Source organism: Protopterus annectens, chromosome 8.part0 (genome assembly GCF_019279795.1).
Source record: "Protopterus annectens isolate FY-2018-M chromosome 8.part0, PAN1.0, whole genome shotgun sequence".
NCBI classification, from domain to species: domain Eukaryota; kingdom Metazoa; phylum Chordata; order Ceratodontiformes; family Protopteridae; genus Protopterus; species Protopterus annectens.
The window spans coordinates 90,354,053-90,371,318 of record NC_056741.1 but is presented as its reverse complement, the minus strand read 5'-3'; the positions used below and the strand labels follow the sequence as shown (position 1 = coordinate 90,371,318).

At 40.3% G+C, this 17,266-nt stretch overlaps 1 protein-coding gene across 1 annotated transcript in view; it reads left to right on the top strand.

Moving 5' to 3' along the window:
* The window catches only part of LOC122808665 (CD209 antigen-like protein E), a 512,375-nt gene that overhangs the window by 108,040 nt on the left and 387,069 nt on the right, over positions 1–17,266 (top strand). The window lies entirely within an intron of this gene.

Here is a 17,266-nt window from a genome sequence, read left to right as displayed (position 1 = left end):
ATGGCATTTTTAATTTTGATTATCAAGTATTTCAATATTTTATAGGAAAGCATTATCAGTGAAAAGTCTAGCACCAACATTTGTAGACTAGTCCTATCATTCTCAAGAAATGCAGGGTGGATATTCTCCATCAATGTGATTTTTGTTAGCATGACTCATGCACAAAATTCATCATCAGAGGATAATGACAGCAACAATCACCTTTGTTGTATCTTGTTTTGTTTACACCTAATTGCACTATGTTTCTTTGGGTCTATATTAAATCATCGAATGCTTAGAAAAGCGAACAATGATTTATCGACCCCATGTAAGTGAAAGCTTACAAACTTGAACGCTTAGAACAGCGATTTTTTTTCCAAGGGAAAAAAATCACTGTTCCAAAAAAAAAAAACACTTATAAAGTGGGGAGCTTCACCCCCCACACCCCTGATGTGGGGGCCTCCCTACTTAAATATACCAACTCCGAGATCGCACTACAGTGACAAAAATGGCAAAGTAATGGACATGGCCAAGAGATTTCTTTCCCAGGGAAAGAATTTGCTTATATGCCGCTTCGTCAATTTTGCTTTTTTATCTTTTCAAGTTCGACCAAAATGCATTCGAAAGAATGCATCGCTGGTCATCTAATCGGAACCCGTTTCTTTAAATGACGTCCTGTATTGTTGAAGTTTCATTGTGTCAGTTGTAGGATTGTTATCAATTGACAACAATGCAGTCTCTAAGGTCAGGCAGCTCAGACTAAAGGGAAGAGGTGATATTTTTGTCTTTTCCTTTTTGCCTTTTGTCTGTGTTTATTTGACTTTAGATGTAGTTTGAGAGAGCAGGGTGTAGGAACAGAGCTCTCACATTTGAGAGTGCAAGTTTATGATGTTTTTTTTTTTCTGTATTTATGTGGTTACATTATTTTGGAGATTAAATATTTTGGTTAGGCTGTGTTGAGTCCCAACATAAAAGGACTCTGTGTTTCATTATAGATTCAGTAATGAGCAAGCTCCATATGCAAAACATTTAAAAGTGTGTAGATATGCAGGCTGCCCACTGAGATGCAGCAGACAGCCTGAGAAGACCAATAGGGCAGACTGCATACCCTGCATATCTTAAACTGTGTTTTTGGGTTAGAGTTTGGGGTGGATGAAGTTTTATATCTAGCAACACAGGTTTGCCACTAAGAAGGAAATGTGTATTATCTGTCAGCCACCATAGATATACACTCTCAAAAACTGCTGTAATGCAATGCTAACAAAGGACAAGACTTTTGTAATAAAGCAGTACCAAGTAATGCTGTGCACTCTAGGTATTTCCCTGTAGACATATATTATGTAGCATTACAACCACCCCCCCCAAACATGTATACCATAGCATTCATAACAGTAGAAAAAGGGAGAAACCAAATTTGAATGCCAAGTTGTCAAAATCCTACTAAACAAGACTAATTACCAGTTCCTAACATAATGTAGAACACGCCTCCTGGGCAAGACATTATCTTTTAATACTATACCCCTTCTGAATATGTCATTATCTTTTAATACTACACCCCTTCTGAGCAAGATGTTATCTTTTAATACTACAGCCCTTCTGAGCAAGACATTATCTTTTAATACTACACCCCTTCTGAACATGACGTTATCTTTTAATGCTACACCCATTCTGAACATGACGTTATCTTTTAATACTACGCCCCTTCTGAGCAAGACGTTATCTTTTAATACTACACCCCTTCTGAGCATGATGTTATCTTTTAATACAACACCCCTTCTGAGCATGACATTATCGTTTAATACTACACCCCTTCTGAGCAAGATGTTATCTTTTAATACTACACCCCTTCTGAGCATGATGTTATCTTTTAATACAACACCCCTTCTGAGCATGACATTATCTTTTAATACTACACCCCTTCTGAGCAAGACGTTATCTTTTAATACTACACCCCTTCTGAGCATGATGTTATCTTTTAATACTACACCCCTTCTGAGCAAGATGTTATCTTTTAATACTACACCCCTTCTGAGCAAGATGTTATCTTTTAATACTAAAGCCCTTCTGAGCAAGACGTTATCTTTTAATACTACACCCCTTCTGAACATGACGTTATCTTTTAATACTACGCCCCTTCTGAGCAAGACGTTATCTTTTAATACTGCACCCCTTCTGAGCATGATGTTATCTTTTAATACTACACCCCTTCTGAGCATGACATTATCTTTTAATACTACACCCCTTCTGAGCAAGATGTTATCTTTTAATACTACACCCCTTCTGAGCATGACGTTCTCTTTTAATACTACACCCCTTCTGAGCATGACGTTCTCTTTTAATACTACACCCCTTCTGAGCATGACGTTCTCTTTTAATACTACACCCCTTCTGAGCATGACGTTATCTTTTAATACTACAGCCCTTCTGAGCATGACGTTATCTTTTAATACTACACCCCTTCTGAGCATGACGTTCTCTTTTAATACTACACCCCTTCTGAGCATGACGTTCTCTTTTAATACTACACCCCTTCTGAGCATGACGTTCTCTTTTAATACTACACCCCTTCTGAGCATGACGTTCTCTTTTAATACTACACCCCTTCTGAGCATGACGTTCTCTTTTAATACTACACCCCTACTGAGCATGACGTTAACTTTTAATACTTAGCTAAAACTGCCATTAAGTGCTATTCATCACTTCATCAATAAACTGGCTGAACTCCACTGTCAGTGATTGACATATCCAGGACTTCCTTAACATTATAAATATTGATTTACTTGTACAATTAGTTTAACATTCTACTAGGGGCTGGAATACTCTTGATCTTATTCTCACAGATGTGGTCACTTCTTGTACAGCTCCATGTGTGTCGTCTTCCTTTGTTAAGTCAGATTATACATCAGTGATATTTTCCTTTAAATCTGGTAGTATTTTTCCTACAAATAACTTGTCAAGGATCTTTTCAAAAGCAAATCTTCTTCAGTTCGTTAATGAGTGGCCTGAATAAATCCTGTTGTAGTCCTACTCTGATGGATCACACTGCTAAAGCTTCTACATGCTCCTCTGACTTCTACAACCGCTTAAACAGTTATATTGATAAGGAAGTCCCTGTGTGTACTGACTGTAATGAGAAATTTAAAAACAACCCTCTGTGGGGAAGCATGCATATAAATATATTATATAACAAGAGAAAGAATATACATAATGCTTATAAGAAGTCTCATTTGATTTACCTTAAGAGCACACTTAAGAAAACTAGGAGAGACCTTAAGGGAGCCATTACATTTATACGTTCATATGTTAAGTAAAGTGCTCAAGGCTTGTTGCTATCAAGGAACTCAATCTCAGTATTTTTGGGTCAAATACAATAGTCCCATCCCAATCATGCAAAGATTTCTTAACTTTTACTAAGCTATTTGTACCTCTGATATATCCAAATAATTTGTTCCATAATTGTGCCATCCTGTATGTTAAATCATCATCCTCAGCCCCCTTTTTTCCCATTTTTTACATGGGGTCAGGGTGTCATGTTTACTGTCACCATCTCTCTGGATTCAATGCCACACTTCTACCTTCTTTGACACTCATGTCTGACTGTCACAGATCTTTTTTCACACAATCCATCCATCTCTTTGCTGGATGCCCTCGTTTCCTCTTCCCTTCTTCCTATCTGTCCCAAATTGTCTTCACAAAATTGTCTTCTGTTTTTCTGCACATGTGCCTGAGCCACTGTAATCTATTCTCTTTGAACTTTTCTGCAATTGGAGCTATTTTGGCTTCTGCTCTTATGTTCGCCTTTCATAATCTTCCCCACAGTGTGCATCCTACCACCTGTCTCAGGCACGATATTTCCATCTCCTTTAGCTTCCTCATCTGCTTTGCCTTCACTGCCCAGGTTTCTGTACCATCCAGTAGTACTGGTCGCACCAGTGTCTTGTACACCTTACTTTTCAGCTTCTTTGGCATTCTTCTGTCATACACTAAACCTGACACTCTATGCCAGTCGGCTACAGCTCTTCTGATTCTAGTTTTGACCTCTTCATCCAGACTTCCCTTCACTTCAACCAACCCTCCCAGATACTTAAAGCTGTTAAGCTATTCCACTATCTTTCCTTCTATCTCAGTTTCCATCTTCTGATTTTGCCCAAGTTGCTGCCATTACCACTGTCTTATCTCTAGTCAGGTTCATCCCATATGCCTTCAGTTTTGTATTCCATTCCTCTATCCTTTGCTGAAGTTCTTGCTCAGAGTCTGCTTGTAATGCCACATCATCTGCATACAGCAACTTTGTTAATCAGTCTCCTATGACCTGTTTGTAATGTAATCCATCACTAGTATAAACAGCAGTGACTCAATCCGAACCCTGATGCACACCCTCTCCCAATGGAAACCCACCTATGAGACTGAACAGTGTTCTCACTTGAGTCATTGGTTCCTTGTACATAGGCTGTATGATTTCTGGGACTTTGAACTAATGCATGCTTCCCAAATGAGCTTTCATGGGACCTTGTCATATGCTTTTTTCAAGTCTAGGAATGACCAGTTGGACCCTTTCCTCATCTCTAGCTTCTTCTCAACTATCTGTCTCACTACAAACACAGGTCAGTTGAGCTGCATCCTGATCTGAATCCGAACTGCTCATCTCCCATTTTACTTTCTACTACTATGTCTGTCCATTTACCTGTCACCATCTCCAGAACTTTCATGCAGCGTGACAGGAGTTTGATAACTCTGTACTGCCCACAGTTGAAGATGTATCTTTTTTTCTTGTACACTAGCAAGTGCATGCTTATTCTCCAGTCATCTGGGATACACCTTTTTCTCCATACTGATTATCAGTACCCACAGGAGCCATTTCTCCCCTATCTCACCCAACATCTTTATCATATCTGCTGTGACCTCATTTGAGCCTGCTGCTTTCCCTGACATAATTTTCTTTAGCAGTGTTCTTACTTCTTATAGGGTGGGCTCCTTTTCTTCTTTCATCATAGGCTGTGTCTAGGTCAGTACAGACTCTGTGTGGTTTTCTTCATTCAGAAGCTGCTGGAAGTACTCCTTTCATCTGCCTTTGATGTCCTGTGGACTGTTGAGTAGGTTGTTGCTGGCATGTCTTTTGAAGGGTGTCTGACTATCTTCTTTATCTTTCTGTCTTTGCCTTGCAACCTGATATGATTTCTCTGTGCCACCTACTGCGTCACTTTCAGAAGCTGGTAGAGTGCCTTTGATGTTTTGTTCTTTGTTATTGCAACACTTTTGTTAGCCTCTTTGCTAGCCAACTGTGCAATACATATTGATAAATCCAATCTTGTATATAAGCAACCATTAGGTTTTCACTATGTGTATCAGACTTATATGCAACTTTAAGTCACAAAGATATGTGCAAAGGCCAGGCCATAGTCATCTTCATTTGTGTAGGGTGTGTGTGGGTGGGGGATTGGGGGTAGGAGGGCAAGGTGAGGTGAGTGTGCACAGGTGAGAAGCACATGTATCTGTCAGAGTAGATAGTGTCCAGGTCCAGGAAACAACAGATGTACTTCACTCAACAATACTGTTTAGATAGTTTGTATGTCTGTAAAGTGGTACAGGCAAGTGATTTAGTTTTTTTTTTCTATGTGCATGTCTGTATGAACACAGTCAAGTACTGTACTAGCACTATGTCATTGTATATTGGACAGGTGTGAGCCATGCATGGCAGACTACTCAGTTCAGCATTGTTCCTTATGATCACAAGAATCACCTTTGGCATTAGATGCACTGGTATTTCCATGGTCCTGGCTAGAACTTGGGGGGGGGGGCTAGCTGAACATGAGAAATGTCAGCTGGACGAGCTCTTACAACCACAACCCCATGACCTACCACATCTGGGGGTGCACACTACAATCTTCTGACACAGCAGTGGATGCAGTGTCATTGTGGGAGTGGGATCTTGCATGTTCACAAAGATGGAGCAATTCTTCCGCCACATGGATGCGCACCTTCCTCCAACAGAAGTTCTAACACAGTAGTTGCCCAATCCATTGTGTTGTTCATCCTGTCTAAGGAGTTACCCACACACTTCAGGGAGTCACTTACATTAGAATACAGAACATTAGGTGGTCACACTATCTCTTCTGAAGCCCTGGTGGAACATGCCTGTGTCTCCACTACTGCCCTACACATACATCTGGTGGCAGTTAATGACACACCAGCTTCAGAACAGTGGACAGTATGTCTCCTATGAGCACCCTTACCTACCATCCTGTGATGCAACATGCCCTCATAATAGCTACCAAGACAGGCAGCTTTCCCTTCAACCAGAGTAGCCACACTAGCCTGATCAACTGTGTAAACCTCAACCTGTCCTATATCTCTAATGCTTGAGAAGGTTCTAGCCAGACTTTTTTGTGAGTGATGGTAATTCCTAGGTGACAGCATAGCTGGAGTACATAACTGTGTGCTTTAAACAGTAGATTCACAGACAGAGAGGTTATAAACCAATCACCCAGGTAAAGAAACACCTGGAATCACTGCAGTCTTAAGTGAGCTGCTACTACTGCCATATATTTGGTGAACACCCTTAGGGCTGTGGTGAGGTAAAGGGCACAACATTAATTAGTTATGACTGATCCAGAGCAGGCATCCTCTGAAGTGTCTGCTCATTTTTATGTGATAGTATGCATCTTGAAGATCTATTGAGCACATCCAATTGTCATTGTGCAGGAAAGGCAAAATGGACTGAACTGTGGCCATCTGAAACTTTGTGTATCGAACTGATTTGTTCAGATTGCTGACATCCAAAACTGGTCTCCAGTCCCCTGTTTTCTTTTGCAATAAAAATAATCTTTTATAGGTTTCAGAATCCCTCTGGTCTGGGGGGGGGGGGCTCTTGGATGAATCTATTTTCTAGCAGCTTTTTTATTTCTTGTGCTGCTTCTTTCCAATGACTGGATGGAACATGGGAATTTTTGTTACCATTAAAGGGGGGAGGGTATTATGTAACCTTTGGAAGTAATCCTCTGCACCCAAGCTCTCTGGTACAGGGATGGATGACCCCCAACTGCCTCCAGAGGTGGACAATCGGGTCTCCTTTCAGGAGCACTGGTAGGATATGTCAGAGAAAGTGTCCCTACATCCTTGGTTCTGTAGACCTCCTCTGCCACACGGGTGGCATCTACCATAAGAGTTCCCCCCCTCTGCTCCTTGGGAACTATCTCCATGTGGCCAAGGAAAGGACGCTGGGATTTTCTGAACAACATATTTTGACCACCTTATTGATTCCTAAAAAAGAAGGTTCTTTAAGGAGTTGAAAAAAGTACACCCACTGCAGACAGGGTCTTACCATCCTGCTCACACCTGGAGAGTGTGCATCTTTAACCTTGGGGCCAAAAAGGAACTTCCATAAAAGGGAGCATTGATGATGGAAGAGTTGAAAGGCTCTGCAAAATCACATCGGTGCATCCAGGCATGTCTCCTAATGAAAATGTCTGAACCCACTGCCCTTAAGATACCTACAGATGCTTGTGAAATGAGCCTCATGGACGAATTTGAAATGGTTTTGGCAATAAACCAGTATGCCTCAGAAGTAATGGTCCCAAAGATAGATTTGGAACGGTCTTTAATCAAATCCCTCTGAAGTCTGGTGAAGTGCGACAAATAATTTAGTGACCAAAGTGCAAAGGTTGCTGAAGCATATACCCAATTCCTGAATCTGTTCAGCTCCCTAGACTCCCCATTAAGTGGATGAACAGAGGAACTCTGCTCTGCGAGTTACTTTTTCTGTGGCTGCCACCATGACCATGGCATCTACTAGTACTCCTTTACTCCAAAATTCCTTACCTTTTGGTGGTGCCAAAATTCTGTCTGGTCTCTTGGGAATCAGCTGAACAGAATCAGGTTCTTTCCATACCTGCTGAGAAATCAAATCAATGATCTCATTGGCAGGTGATGTCACATAGGAAGTAGATGGACCAGGCCCAAAGGTTTCCAGGATTACCGATTCCTCTTGGGAAGGATTGTTGATCGACCAGCCACCACTTTGCTTGAGGATCTCCAGGATGTCTCCAAAGGAGATATCATCAGCTTGTGATCTTAGGGACCCTTCCCCCTCATCAAAATCACTATCTTCCATGACTAACTCTTGATGGGAGTCTAATTGCCTCCTTTTGCACTTTCTCTTCTTATGGACTTCCTCTCTGGGATTTTCCAAAGAAGTATCAGAAGATATGAGTAGACCCTTCTGGGAAGCCAGAAGACTTTGGATTGGCTGCCCCTGTAGAGTACAATGTCGAGGCTCAAGATATGAAGACAGATGAGTTTCTGAGAGGGATCTGGGGCATCGTCCTTCCTCTAGAAGCAGAGAAAACTCTCTCCACCTCAAAAGCAGAATGCCTCAGACAGAAGGAGGCCGAAGGTGCCAAGATGACTTGCTTTCAGACCATTAGCTTGATCTGACCCAAAGGCAGTCTACTGGGGGAAGAGGTCAGAGCCACGATTTTCAATCAAGGCTCTGAGGGGTAGAGATAGCTCCAGTAACTCTGGAGTTGACTCCCATACCTCAGATCCAGCAATGATGCTACAGCTCTTAGAGTCATCCAGCTCTGACTCAGTCATAGTCAATCCACTCAGAGAAGGTATCGGTGCAGAAGATACAATCATCTTCAGATCCAACATGAACAGCTTCAGAATTCTCATATCCAAATACTCCAAAATCAAAGGTCAGATTGGAGAACGAGCTAAATTAGGAGGAGTAGTACTGGTAGAGGTATCCAGACCCAATGTCTGGAGAAATCCCATCTGAATTTGTGCTGAGAGCAATCTCCTCATCATTCTATCAACATCTCCTATTGTCAGACTCCTGGATGAAAGAAAAAGAAGAAGCAACTGAAGAGGTTCTGGAATGGTGGCGTCTCTCTGCAAAAGGCAATGGGAGATGGGAGGGTTCAGGATTCAGAGATGATACATATCAAGTCCGAGGATGCTTCTTTTGGATCTGAGTGTGTTGGATCTGAGAATGTAAATCTGGCATATGAAGCTGTTGGATCAGAGGATTTAGCCTTTGGATTCAATGAAATTGGATCCAATTGTTTGGATACCTTAAGAGGTGGTTCAGCACTAAGACCTGAGCTTGGGGTAGTAGATCTGTAAGGGCTTTGGCCTCCTTTTCCTCTTATTTCTTGAGAGTTTGAGCCCAAGATGTATTCTCAGAAAAGGTCGTTGGAAGCAAACCTTTCAAAATAAGTTTATTTTTATGATCTACTAAGCCCCGTGAATTAAAGGCCTTACATATGTCACAAAACTGTTTTAAATAAGAAAGGCCTAAACAGTACACACAAGAATTGTGTGCATCTGACAGAGGAATTTTGTGGCCACAGGCCTTACATTTCTTAAATCCTGACAGTTTTTCAGCCATTCCAATGAAAAGAATTGCACCATTAAGAAAAAAGAAATGTTTTTCCTTTTTTTCCTTTATATGAGGAAAGGAATGGAAGAAAGTAAAATGTTGCCAACAATGGTAACTGAAGGAGCAACTGCAAGGGTATAAATTAAGAGAAGAGATTACCAGCAATGGTAATGTTAATTTACACTGACAAATATAGAAAGGATAAAGAAGGAACATAATATAGAATATAATATAGACTATCACAAAAAAGATATATATATATATATATATATATATAAAGTTATATATATATATATATATATATATATATATATATATATATATATATATATATATATATATATACACTACTTTACTCACAAGCCAACATAAAAGCTCAACAGCTAACAGCAACCCTGTCCATATGCGAAGGTGGCAAATGAGGTCTGAGGTATGTAGGGGAGATTAGGGCATTGTGAGTAAGGGAGGAGCTCAAGAGTGTACAGTATCCACATGCTATAAAAAGTGACTGAGTAGGATCTGAGGATCGGATCTGAACCCATTTGTCCCATTTGTTGAGGAATGAATGAAAATTGGCAACATCAGATTATAGCCTTATCAGTAGTGATTCTACCTGCTTACTTATAGTACAGATTCAAAATGCTGCAAAAATTGTGGTACATATTGTTAGCATGAAGAAGTATTTTTCTTTACTTGTTTCTTAAGCTTCAGTTTCAGCGTTATTAATATCCCTTACAATGTCAGCATCCGAAAATCTAATTTCGTTTAGGCTCAAATGAAATGTGAAAATACCAGTACAGTTTTGTTCAACTGACATCATTTCTAAACACTACTTTGTCTTCTGAGGCACATTTACAAAAACAAATTCTGACAATAAATTATACATTCATTAAATGTAAAAAAAGTATATATGTCTATATTTATCTATCTATATCTATATCTAATCTACATTTATAGTGATATCTTTATCTATCTACCTAGCTATATCTACCTATATATATATATATATATATATATATATATATATATATATATAGATAGATATGTGTGTGTGTGTGTGTGTGTGTGTGTGTGTGTAAACTTCCTTTATCCAGCATAATTGGGAAACATAGTAGCTATCAATATTGCCATGAAGGTAATAAATTACACCTCTAGAAATAAAAATAAAACATCTGTGTTAAAAACCCTTTCTGACAATGAACATAGAGTATTAATGTTTGAACGTGAAAATATCTCCCGTTTTCCAAAAAAAAAAAAAGGCATCTTCCACCCTGAAATCATATGAGGCAGTTGCAGTTTAGATAGGTTCAGTATTTATAGTCACAAGGCAGCATTTATCTATCTGAACATTCAGATTGGAAGCCATTTTACTAATTCTGAAAAAACTCACCCGATCTAAGACGAAAGGAGCCTTTTTTAAAATAAAGCTTGAGATTATGTTCAGTGTATATGGCTACTGGTTTAGTAAACTATCGTCATCCAGCAATCATAAGTCCATATGGTGACTCTGTAAGATATTATGGATTCTGGGTTGCACAAAAAATTGTTCTCTAGGATGGGACATCTGAAAACAAACAACTAACACATCTGAAATATAACTAGAATGCATCATTTTCCAAAGCACAATATTAAATTTGCAGATGCACTCCCTTAAGTTGCAAATGAGATATACATATATAGATTTTATTTGCAATATATTAGAAGGGAACTAATTTATAATTATGGTTAATAATTATAGCCACCTCTCCTTTGTCTGCTTTGTTGTTCTAATGTGTGTACTCTTTTGCAATTGCTGCAAATTATACTATGCTTGCAGTTGCAATACTCATAAATTAAAATGATTTACTGTACATTTTTCATCTAGTAATTGCCATATTTTTTTGCAACTATTCAAAAGTAGCAAAATCTGTATTTTAACACAGACACAAAAGTGCTGAGGTACCGAAAAGCAAAGTAAGCATTGTGTTATTCCATGAGCACTGATTTATAAATGCTCTAAATTATCCATCATGAGTTTAATCAGTCCATGGACTGCAATTGTTATTCTCAGAAAAGCAAGTGCGACAAATGAGGTAAATATACAAATTTCAAGACAGAGTTATCTTGGAGTATTTAGTCCATTCTGAGAAAAGAAAAAGAAAAAGGTTGGTGCATTATGGGAGTAAATATACAAGATACTATGGCATGTAAGGGTGAGGTGTGTGGGTGTAGCCTTTGTGTCATACATGTTAAGAGAGACCCCTACCCTTGAAAAGAAATGATTTACATGCATAACATCAGCTCAATCTGTTGAGCACATGGCAGGAACTCTGACTGTAATACCAATGAATGTGGCTTGATTTGTGGTATTAGAAGCTGAGGAGTTGACTGGCTGAAAAAGAAGTAAAGGGGGCTCTGCAGGCTGACTTCTGTTAGAGAAGATGGGCATGGTGCATCTTTGGTAATGTGTACTCACCATAAATTATTCTCAGTTAATAATGTATTAAAATATATGCTTCACCAGCTCTATATTTTAAGTGGCCATATGCTTACTGCATCTACAGGCTCCTTAAAATGATTGTGTTAAGTAATATTTACACATTGTACTCTCTACTTTGTAAAAATGTTTGAATGTCTCTACTAAGCTTTTGTTTGTATAACTTCTAAAGATACAGCCTTAAAATATTATAACCGACTTTTGCATCTTTGAAAGTATATCATCTGTGGCCATCCATTCAGATATCCATTTTGTAAATGGTGTAAAGATGAGTATGGTAGGCCAAGCTTTCCTTTCCTATCTGACATATCAGTCTTTATTTCTTTCTTCAGGTTCTTTAGACATTCCAAGGTAGTTCAGAGATATAATTCTTCCAATATGTCCTAGGTCTGCCCCAGGACATCATTCCAGTGGGTAACACCTAACATACCTCTTATCGGGACATCCTCACAATATGCCCAAACAACCACAACTGAGCCCTCTCAATATGGAGGAACAGTGACTGTATTTCAAATGCTTCTACCAAGACGAGTGAATCACAATCCATCTTCCCTGTCAGAAATGCAATTTCTGATTTTGGTTGCTGTAAGCTCATCCTTGCAGTTACTAACCAAACCATATGATCAGTTGTGAGGATGACCATCAACTGATTGGCTAACTCAGAGCTTCATCATATGACTAAGCTCTTACTCTCTACATACCAGTTTAATATCTTCAGTAAGGTCACCAGTGCATCTAACTGCTGGCAAGTTTTGTAGTCACATCCATCTTCATTTGTGAACAAATGTCCAACATACTTAAACTCCTCTACCTCAGTTAACTGTTTCACACTCACCACCAGAAGCAATCACTCCTGTATGAGAGAGAGAAGTATAAACTCTGATTTGCAGATAATGACTTTCATTCTATACAATTTCACTCTCAACAGTGAATCAGTCTACTACACAATAGAGAGCACAGCTACTTTTTTGTGTAAGAGAACTCCATCAATAAATGACAAAGATGCCACTCTTTCATGCAAAGACTTTAAAGTCTTTAGATCAGATATCACAAATGAGAAGAAGGAGAAGCTACACTAACAGCAGAGCCCCACACCCAAGTTAAACTTATTCAGCTTAATTCCCAGAGTCGGTTTTGCATTTCACTCCTTAAGCAAAGAAGTTGAATGGCATACAGCAGTGGGCCAACGTACCAACAGACTTGCTTGGATACATGGTCATATGCCTTCTCCAAGTCTTCAGAGAGCACCAAAGTGGTACTGTAGTCTACCATGACCCTGATAATATCTATCCAAAAACATTAGTTGATCCATTGTTCAATGGCCAGGATAGAATCCCTACTCACCCTTCAAAATCAGAGCTTCAGCTAGTCAATTACTGCCATATAAATGTGCATAATGTTTTTAATGAAGCCTTCTATATGCCTTATGCAAAAATTATTTACACAAATTAATCCTGATGACTGTAAAGTATAACCAAGAGTAAGAAATAGTAGATAAAAAAAGAAACAGTACAAAATGGGACTGCCACTCTCCCTCAAGCTTCATCTGGTCTACAAGCATGCTAACATGGGTTAGCTATCATACTTGCAAATGATTGTGTTATAGCAACTTGAAATGCTGCAACCTTGGGGTGAGTGAAAGCTGGTGCCATATCATTTTTTGAACTAGTGAGCTTAAGATGCAAATGGCCAGATAAACTAATGTCTTTCATCTTTTCCCGGTTAGGGGTCGTCACTCCGGTCTGCTAATGATTGGCAGTGGATTTTTACAGTGCTAAGGTGCCAGCCCGATGCCGAACCTTCAAAGAAGGCACTCCCATTCACACTCACATCTACCTGCATGTCTTTAACGTCACTCGACTGCAGGGAGGACATGCAGACTCCACACAGAAGGTGCTCCAGCTGAGAATCAAATGGGAGAACCTCTTGCTGTGAGGCAACATTGCTAACCGCTGCACCACTGCGGCCTAAGAACATGCAAATTACCACATGACTGTGTTAATTCCCTTCTTGAAACTTTACTTGACTGTCTCAGTACATGCTGCAAGAAAGAATGTTGAGGGCTTCAGGCCAGTTATTTTACATTAAAAGGGTTCGTGGTCTGCACTCTTGTGGGAGGAGAGGCTGGACTCTGCCCTTCTGAGCTGGGAATTTCTGGTTAAAGGCTTATAGTGCCTGGATATTTAAACTGCTTCTTACTGAAATTTGTACACCTTGTTTGCTGTAGCATAGACTAGATCCAGGCCTGCTGAATCTAGCTTTGTTTGTATAACTTGAGCACTAATCCAGGCATTCTTTAAAGTATTCAATTGTATTTATTACTGCTTGGTAGTAACTTGATTAAAGTGTAGCTATCATTCTAAGTCTTTTGGATTAAGCACTTGGGCTTCAGACCAGTTGTTTTACATTAGGAAGGTTTTGGCCTGCACTGTGGTGGCAGGACAGGTAGCTTACATCCTTCTAAGTTGGGAACTGCTGATTGAGGGCTCAGTGTCTGCTATTCTAAAAGTGTATTAATTCTGGTTTAAGCACTTGGGCTTCAGGCCAGTTGTTTTACATTAAGAAGGTTTGTGGTCTGCACTGTAGTGGCAGAACAGGTAGCTTACATCCTTCTAAGTTGGAACTGCTGATTGATGGCTCAGTGTCTGTTATTCTAAAAGTGTATTAATTCTGGTTTAAGCACTGGGGCTTCAGGCCAGTTATTTTACATTAAAAGGGTTCGTGGTCTGCACTCTTGTGGGAGGAGGGGCTGGACTCTGCCCTTCTGAGCTGGGAATTTCAGGTTAAAGGCTTATAGTGCCTGCATATTTGAACTGCTTCTTACTGAAATTGGTACACCTTGTTTGCTGTAGCATAGACTAGATCCAGGCCTGCTGAATCTAGCTTTGTTTGTATAACTTGAGCACTAATCCAGGCATTCTTTAAAGTATTCAATTGTATTTATTACTGCTTGGTAGTAACTTGATTAAAGTGTAGCTATCATTCTAAGTCTTTTGGATTAAGCGCTTGGGCTTCATACCAGTTGTTTTACATTAGGAAGGTTTATGGCCTGCACTGTGGTGGCAGGACAGGTAGCTTACATCCTTCTAAGTTGGGAACTGCTGATTGAGGGCTCAGTGTCTGTTATTCTAAAAGTGTATTAGTTCTGGTTTAAGCACTTGGGCTTCAGGCCAGTTATTTTACATTAAGAAGGTTTGTGGTCTGCACTCTTGTGAGAGGAGAGGCTGGACTCTGCCCTTCTGAGCTGGGAATTTCTGGTTAAAGGCTTATAGTGCCTGCATATTTGAACTGTTTCTTACTGAAATTGGTACACCTTGTTTGCTGTAGCATAGACTACATCCAGGCCTGCTGAATCGAGCTTTGTTTGCATGCTTGTTGTTTGTTTGCTTGTTATTTCCCTGAAACGCTAATTCCACCTAAAACAAGGCTTTTCAGCGCTTCTGTGGATCCCTAGTGATATCTGCATTGATTACTTTACTTATTTCCTTTTTTCACTTGAAAGAAAGTTACTGTTTGTCATTTTTGCATTTAAATTACCTGTGACACATTGCACTTAAGTTACCAGGCACTTGCTCACTAAAGCAATTATATAAGTCAGCACTAAAAAATTAAAAGCACTACACCCTCACAAACTCCCCTTGAGTACCTTGTTCCCCATTGACCCTTTTTTTCAGTTATAAAGGAATTCCCAATATTATTCTAGCATGTCCAAAGGTCAGTTGTCAATCTCCTCTCTGGTCCAGCTGGTGAATCTGGGAATCTTGAGGCAATGTTACAATTGCCTCATGTACACAGACAACCATCTCCTCCTCCCAACAAATTCCAACATATGTGAGAGATGCAACCATATAGCCATACTGGAGGCTAAGCTCTCTCAACTCAGTACTGGCGTAACCAGTCAGGAGGAGAAGGAAACCACACTCACTACAATTCTAGTCTCACATAGACCTACCACGACAGCAAACCAAACACATAAACACACAAAAATATACTCGGAGGCTCTAAATAAAAATCTGCCTAAGCAGCAGAGACCTCCAAAGCAGACACCCAAGCAACCGCTACCCCAAAACAAAACACGTGCAACACATAGCTCACAAAGCCAGTGTGCCAAACAGTCACAGCCCTTAAGGCTAAACAACACACCTGATACACTTGTAATAGGTGACTCTATCGTCAGGCACACTGACATCCCGCTCACCAGGTTGAACAAGGAGAAGGTCACGGTGAGCTGCCTGTTGGGCGCTAGGATGTGCCACATAACACAAGCACTCAGGTCACTCCAAGGCAAGTACAAATATGACTCAGTCATTGTCCATGCTGGTGTGAATGACCTGAGATGTACCTCCCTGGACTACATGAAAAGAGACATAGAGGTGCTCTCTGAGCATGTAGCCCAGGCCGGTATGACCCTGACCTTGAGTAGCATCCTACCCTCACCAAGAATGATGCCACTATATGAAGACAAGATGATCAATTTCAACAATTGGCTTAAGTATTGGTGTCATTCAAAGGAGATCCAATGCCTGTCAGCCTGGGATGACATGCTCGACAAGCCACGATGCTTTGCTAGGGACGGCTTGCACCTGTCACCCCTGGGCTTTAGGATATTGGCAAAGGCTCTTGCTACCCCCATAGTGCCTTTTTTAGGCAAGGCTCAAAAGACAAACCCACCTCCATAGGTATCACAAGGGATAAGAAACTAAGAGCAATGCTACTCAACGCCAGAAGTCTAAACCTCAAGATGCACTCACTCAAAACTCTCCTTAGCATGGAGAACATCGATATCTGTGCAGTAACAGAAACCTGGTTCAAGGCTCCCGAGAGCACCCCAGCACTACCAGGTTATACCTCATACCATGCTTTTCGGCCCCAAAACTTGGACCGAACCACAAAAGGAGGAGTATCAATATTCGTCAAAGATACCCACACCTCCAGGTTAGTGGCACAGCACGAAGCATCAGAGACTATCCATGTGCAACTAACAGTGGGTAAAACTGCCTTCCAGTTTATAGCCTGCTACAGACCACCCTCCCAAACCCAGGAACCACACTCGGCCTTCCTGAGAACACTGGAAAATATGAAGGTCTCTCCAAACACCATTATATTGGGCAACCTCAACTACCCAAACATAGACTGGGAGCATTACTCTAGCTCCAACACCCTAGCCCAAAGGTTCCTAGAATTTATAAACTCAAATGCTATGGAACAACTTGTTACCACTCCCACAAGAGGGGAAAACATACTGGACCTGATCATCACCAACATGGGGACTCTATGCTCCAGACCAGAAGTGTATCCCTCACTGGTAAGATCAGACCATAAACTAATCTCACTGGATATTCACATCCCGACTCGACCTCCTGCCCTGAAAACCACAGTGAAAAACTTCTCTAAAGCAAATTTCACACTCCTCAAAACCGAGGTGGAAT